The following is a 7,880-nucleotide window of genomic DNA, read 5'->3' on the forward strand; positions in this document are numbered from 1 at the left end:
ATATCAAAATCACCCAAAGTCATCGGGATGAGATCAATTTTAAAGTTTTCGGCACCAAACACAACATTACAATTCTTACACACATCAACCACTAGCACCGTCTTGCCATCTGCTATTTTGACTTCTACCGGACGACTTAACTTAGCTAATGGTTTATTGAGTTTAGGCACAAATTTTGATCACACAAACGACAAGTTAGCACCACTATCAAAAAGTATCTTTGCCGGATTAGAATTAACCATGAAAGTACCTGAGACAACTTTATTAGATTGCTTGGCTTCATCATTGGTCATCAAATAATTGTGACCCCTAGCCGTACCCGTCCCCTTCCTCAGCCGTTTAACATTATCATTGCGCAAATCGGGACACTCCGGCCTTCGGTGCCCTTCCTTACCACAATTGTAACAAGTGAGTTTGGTTGTAGAAGATGGGTTGGTGCAATCACGGGCCATATGCCCCTTTCGTCCACAATTGTGACAAGAATAACAGAATTCTCCGGGAACACTCTTCTTCACACTACCGACACTCTCGGTTGCACCCATACACTTCTTATTCGAATGACTAGTAGCTTCGAACTTCCTCTTGCCAAAAGTAAAGCCACTCTTTCTCAACACGAGTGCCTTAAAACCCTTGGCCATATTGAACAACTCATCAAAACTCTTCACCACATTTACACTAATCTTCTCTTGATAACTATCGTTCAAGATTCGATAGAAGTCTTCCTTCAACATTTTATCATTCCCGACATACTCCGGGCAAAATTGGGTTTTGGACAAGAAAACGGATTTGAGAGTGTTCAAATCCATCGACCCTTACCTCAAGGAACGTAACTCGTCCTTAAGCCTTGTAAGATCGGCCGAAGTTTGGTATTCGTCGAAAAATTCCGCCTTGAATTCATCCCAAGTGAATTCCATGTATTGTTCTTCACCATAAACTTTGATCTTTGCATCCCACCACAACTTTGCATCGCCCCTCAACATACTACAACACCCATACCTTGTCTTCTTATTGAGAGGACATTCACAAGTACGGAAGGCTCCCTCCATATCGGAGATCCAACGGGCACTCTTAAGAGGGTCTCGTTCACCTTCAAAGGTGAGAGGTTGAGAATCATTGAAGTTCTTATAGAAAAAGTCCCGTCTTCCTGAAATGTCCCGTTCATATTGATTATAAACGTTCCATATTAATTGATTTCGTTGCGAAGTTTTGACCTCTATATGAGACGTTTTTCAAAGACTGCATTCGTTTTTAAAACAACCATAACCTTTATTTTATCGACAAGGTTAAAAGGACACCACCTAGATTATCCAGAAATGATAATCTAAAAATATCACACTTACACACTACCAATACATATTGGTTTACAATATTAATATATTACAACAAAGTAAATCTCGAATGCAGTTTTAAACAATATTATAGAAACATGCTGACACCAAATCTTGTCCATATTTTAGCATGTAACAGCGGAAGCTCTTAATAATCACTTGAGAATAAACATGCTTTAAACTTCAACAAAAATGTTGGTGAGTTATAGGTTTAACCTATATATATCAAATCGTAATAATAATAGACCATAAGATTTCATCTTTCAATAATATACAATCTGTATAAAAATCATTTATATGGTGAACACCTGGTAACCGACATTAACAAGATGCATATAGAATATCCCCACCATTCCGGGACACCCATCGGACATGATAAACTCGAAGTACTAAAGCATTTCAAATTCCAGAATGGGGCTTGTTGGGCCCGATAGATCTATCTTTAGGATTCGCGTCAATTAGGGGCCAGTTCCCTAATTCTTAGGCTACCAAGCTAAAAGGGGCATATTCAATTTCGATCATTCAACCATAAAATGTAGTTTCACGTAATTGTGTCTATTTTGTAAAACATTTATAAAACTGCATGTATTCTCATCCCAAAAATATTAGATTTTAAAAGTGGGACTATAACTCACTTTCACAGATTTTTACTTCGTCGGGAAGTAAGACTTGGCCACTGGTCGATTCACGACCCTATAACAAATATGTACATATATATCAAAGTATGTTCAAAATATATTTACAACATTTTTAATACGTCTTAATGTTTTAAGTTTATTAAGTCAGATGTCCTCGTTAGTAACCTACAACTAGTTGTCTATAGTTAGATGTACAGAAATAAATCGATATATATTATCTTGAATCAATCCACGACCCAGTGTATACACGTCTCAGGCTAGATCACAACTCAAATTATATATATTTTTTGGAATCAACCTCAACCCTGTATAGCTAACTCAAACATTACTGCATATAGAGTGTCTATGGTTGTTCCAAATAATATATATACATGGGTCGATATGATATGTCAAAACATTTGCATATGTGTCTATGGTATCCCAAGATTACAGAATATATTAGAATACATGTATAATATAATATGAGTTAGCTAGGATATGATTAATATAGATTTGTTATCAATTTTCACGTAGCTACAACAAGAAAAATTTTCCAATCTTGTTTTACCCATAACTTCTTCGTTTTAAATCCATTTTGAGTGATTCAAGTTGCTATGGTTTCATATTGAACTTAAGTTTATGAATCTAAACAGAAAAAGTATAAGTTTCCTAGTCGTAAATATAGGTTACAAGTCATTTTTGTAAAGGTAGTCATTTCAGTCGAAAGAACGACGTCTAGATAACCATTTTGGAAAACATACTTCCACTTTGAGTTTAACCATGATTTTTGGATATAGTTTCATGTTCATAAGAAAAATCATTTTCCCAGAAGAATAACTTTTAAATCAAAGTTTATCATAGTTTTTAATTAACTAACCCAAAACAACCCGCGGTGTTACTACGACGACGTATATCCTGTTTTACGGCGTTTTTCGTGTCTTCAGGTTTTAAATCATTAAGTTAGCATATCATATAGATATAGAACATGTTTTTAGTTGATTTTAAAAGTCAAGTTAGAAGGATTAACTTTTGTTTGCGAACAAGTTTAGAATTAACTAAACTATGTTCTAGTGATTACAAATTTAAACCTTCGAATAAGGTTGTTTTATATATATGAATGGAATGATGTTATGAACATCATTACTACCTCAGGTTTTGTGGATAAACCTACTGGAAATAAGAAAAATAGATCTAGCTTCAAAGGATCCTTGGATGGCTTAAAAGTTCTTGAAGTAGAATCATGACACGAAAACAAGTTCAAGTAAGATTTCCACTCGAAATAAGATTGTTAAAGTTATAGAAATTGAATCAAAGTTTGAATATGAGTATTACCTTGTATTAGAAAGATATCTTACTGTAAATAAGAAAGATTTCTTGAGGTTGGATGATCACTCAAAGTGGATTTGCAAGATTGGAAGTAAGCTAGCAAACTTGAAAGTGTTGTTGGTGTGTGCTTGAGTAGTTGTTTTATAACTTGATTTATGTATGGATTTATGAACTAGATTGAACTAGATTTTGATGAAGATGATGAAGAACACTTAGAACAATGGAAGAACACTTGAGAGAGAGAGTATTTTGATGCATGTAAGTTGCAAAATGAAAGTGTATATGTGTGTGTTCATTCACGTGAAAATGGAGTCACCATATAGGCTCCATTAGTTTGTAATTTTGTGTAATCATTCATGCTAGTTGCCAAATTATGGTTTCGACATGGTTAGGTGACTCACATGGTCTACTAAGAGCTGATCATTGGAGTGTATATACCAATAGTAAATACATTTAGAAGCTGGGTATTGTAAGAGTATGAATACAGGTGCATACGAGTAGAATTGTTGATGAAAATGAACGAGGATGTAATTGTAAGCATTTTTGTTAAGTAGAAGTACTTTGATAAGTGTCTTGAAGTCTTTCAAAAGTGTATGAATACATATTAAAACACTACATGTATATACATTTTAACTTAGTCGTTAAGTTATCGTTAGTCGTTACATGTAAATGTTGATTTGAAAACTTTAAGTTAACGATCTTGTTAAATGTTGTTAACCCAATGTTTATTATATCTAATGAGATGTTAAATTATTATATTATCATGATATTATGATATATTAATATATCTTAATATGATATATATACATTTAAATGTCGTTACAACGATAATCGTTACATATATGTCTCGTTTCGAAATCCTTAAGTTAGTAGTCTTGTTTTTACATATGTAGTTCATTATTAATATACTTAATGATATGTTTACTTATCATTTATCATGTTTATATATAGTGTATCAATATCTTAAAATGATTCATATGTAATTAGTAAGACATTGTTATAACGATAATCGTTATATATATCGTTTCGAGTTTCTTAATTCAATAAACTCATTTTTATGAATATCACTCATTGTTAATATACCTAATGAGATACTTACTTATCATACTATCATCTTCTCTTATTGGCAGGAAGTGCTGATTTGGTGAGACGATCAACTATTACCCAAATAGTATCAAAACCACTTGCAGTCCTTGGCAATTTAGTGATGAAATCCATGGTAATGTTTTCCCATTTCCATTTCGGGATTTCGGGTTGTTGAAGTAGACCTGATGGTTTCTGATGCTCAGCTTTGACCTTAGAACACGTCAAGCATTCTCCTACGTATTTAGCAACATCAGCTTTCATACCCGTCCACCAAAAAAGTTTCTTGAGATCCTTGTACATCTTCCCCGTTCCAGGATGTATTGAGTATCTGGTTTTATGAGCTTCTCCAAGTACCATTTCTCTCATATCTCCAAATTTTGGTACCCAAATTCTTTCAGCCCTATACCGGGTTCCGTCTTCCCGAATATTAAGATGCTTCTCCGATCCTTTGAGTATTTCATTCTTTAAATTTCCCTCTCTTAAAACTCCTTGTTGCGCCTCCTTTATTTGAGTAGTAAGGTTAGTGTGAATCATTATATTCATAGCTTTTACTCGAATGGGTTCTCTGTCCTTTCTGCTCAAGGCGTCGGCTACCACATTTGCTTTCCTCAGGTGGTAACGAATCTCAAAGTCATAATCATTCAACAATTCAATCCATCTGCGCTGCCTCATGTTCAGTTGTTTCTGATTAAATATGTGTTGAAGACTTTTGTGGTCGGTATATATAATACTTTTGACCCCATATAAGTAGTGCCTCCAAGTCTTTAATGCAAAAACAACCGCACCTAATTCCAAATCATGCGTCGTATAATTCTGCTCGTGAATCTTCAATTGTCTAGACGCATAAGCAATTACTTTCGTTCGTTGCATTAATACACAACCGAGACCTTTCTTTGAGGCATCACAATATATCACAAAATCATCATTCCCTTCAGGTAATGACAATATAGGTGTCGTAGTTAACTTTTTCTTCAACAATTGAAACGGTTTCTCTTGTTCATCCTTCCATTCAAATTTCTTCCCTTTATGCGTTAATGCAGTCAAGGGTTTTGCTATTTTGGAAAAATCATGGATGAATCACCTGTAATAACCAGCTAGCCCTAAAAATTGGCATATGTGTTTCGGAGTTTTCGGGGTTTCCCACTTTTCAACAGTTTCAATCTTTGCTGGATCCACCTGAATACCTTCTTTGTTCACTATATGACCGAGGAATTGAACTTCTTCCAACCAAAATGCACACTTTGAAAACTTAGCGTACAGTTTTTCTTTCCTTAACAACTCTAGCACTTTTCTCAAATGTTCTTCGTGCTCTTGGTCAATCTTTAAGTAAATAAGTATGTCATCGATGAAAACAATGACAAACTTGTCAAGGTATGGTCCACACACTCGGTTCATGAGGTCCATGAACACAGCTGGTGTGTTAGTCAACCCAAACGGCATAACCATAAACTCGTAATGACCGTAACGTGTCCTAAAAGTAGTCTTTGGAATATCTTCCTCCTTCACCCGCATTTGATGATACTCAGAACGTAAATCAATCTTCGAATAAACCGACGAGCCTTGTAGTTGATCAAATAAGTCGTCGATTCTCGGTAGTGGGTAGCGGTTCTTGATGGTAAGTTTGTTCAACTCTCGGTATTCGATACACAACCTAAATGTACCATCCTTCTTCTTGACAAACAAAACAGGAGCTCCCCACGGTGATGTGCTTGGTCGAATGAAACCACGCTCTAAAAGTTCCTGTAACTGACTTTGTAATTCTTTCATTTTTGCTGGGTGCGAGTCTGTATGGAGCACAAGCTATTGGTGCAGCTCCTGGTACAAGGTCTATTTGAAATTCAACGGATCGATGTGGGGGTAATCCCGGTAATTCTTTTGGAAATACATCGGGAAATTCTTTTGTGACGGGAACATCACTGATGTTCTTTTCTTAATGTTTAACTTCCTCGATGTGTGCTAGAATGACGTAACAACCTTTTTTTATTAGTTTTTGCGCCTTCATGCTACTAATAAGATTTAATTTCGCGTTATTCTTTTCTCCGTACACCATTAAAGGTTTTCCTTTTTCACGCACAATGCGAATCGCATTTTTGTAACAAACGACTTCTGCTCTCACCTTTTTCAACCAGTCCATGCCAATTATTACATCAAAACTCCCTAACTCGACTGGTATTAAATCAATTTTAAACGTTTCATCCCCAAGTTTAATTTCTCTATCCCGACATATATTATCTGCTGAAATTAATTTACCGTTTGCAAATTCGAGTAAAAATTTACTATCCAAAGGTATCAATGGGCAACTTAATTTAGCACAAAAATCTCTACTCATATAGCTTCTATCCGCACCCGAATCAAATAAAACATAAGCAGATTTATCGTCAATAAGAAACGTACCCGTAAGAAGCTCCGGGTCTTCCTGTGCTTCTGCCGTATTAATATTGAAAACTCTTTCATGACTTTGCCCATTATTTTTTCCTGAGTTTGGGCAATTACTTCTAATGTGGCCCGGTTTTCCACATCCATAACAAACAAAGGCGGCATTACTTGTTCCGACATTATCTGTTCTTTTATTTCTATTATTCATTGGGCCGTAGACCTCACACTTTCTCGCACCATGGCCAGTTCTTTTACACTTGGTGCAAAATGTCGTGCAGAACTCATTCTGGTGGTACTCTTCACACCTTTGGCATTTTTGGTTTTTGTTGCCATTGTTGTTGTTGAGATTGTTGTTGGAATTTTTATTGTTGTTGAAACGATTGTTGTAGTTGTTGTTGTTGTTGGGACGTTTGTTGTAGTTATTGTTAGGATTACGGTCATTGTTGCGATTGTTGTTGCGGTTGTTATGATTGTTATTGTGATTATGGTTGTGATTGTTGTTGTTGTTGTATTGGTGATCCTTGTCACTGGTTTCTTCCCACTTTCTCTTGAGTTGTTTCGTGTTGGCATCTTCAGTCGCCTGCTCTTTAATTCTTCCCTCAATCTGATTTATGAGTTTATGAGCCATTCGACTTGCCTTTTGTATGGAAGCGGGCTCTTGTGAACTCACATCTTCTTAAATCCTTACTGGTAACCCTTTTACAAATGCATCGATCTTCTCTTCTTCATCTTCGAACGCTCCCGGACACAATAGGCACAACTCTGTGAATCGTCGTTCATATGTGGTAATGTCGAACCCTTATGTTCGTAACTCTCTAAGTTCTACCTTGAGCTTATTGACTTCGTTTCTAGGACGGTACTACTCGTTCATCAATTGCTTGAATGCCGACCACGGTAGTGCGTAAGCAGCATTTTGTCCTACCTGTTCAAGATAGGTGTTCCACCACGTTAATGCAGTACTTGTGAAGGTATACATAGCGTACTTAACTTTGTCCTCTTCAGTACACTTACTTATGGCAAACACCAATTCGACCTTCTCGGTCCACCGTTTCAATCCAATTGGTCCTTCAGGTCCATCAAATTCCAAAGGTTTGCAGGCAATGAATTCTTTGTAGGAGCATCCTACACGATTTCTTGTGAAATTAGT

This window comes from Rutidosis leptorrhynchoides, chromosome 1 (genome assembly GCF_046630445.1).
Source record: "Rutidosis leptorrhynchoides isolate AG116_Rl617_1_P2 chromosome 1, CSIRO_AGI_Rlap_v1, whole genome shotgun sequence".
In the NCBI taxonomy this organism is placed as follows: Eukaryota; Viridiplantae; Streptophyta; class Magnoliopsida; order Asterales; family Asteraceae; genus Rutidosis; species Rutidosis leptorrhynchoides.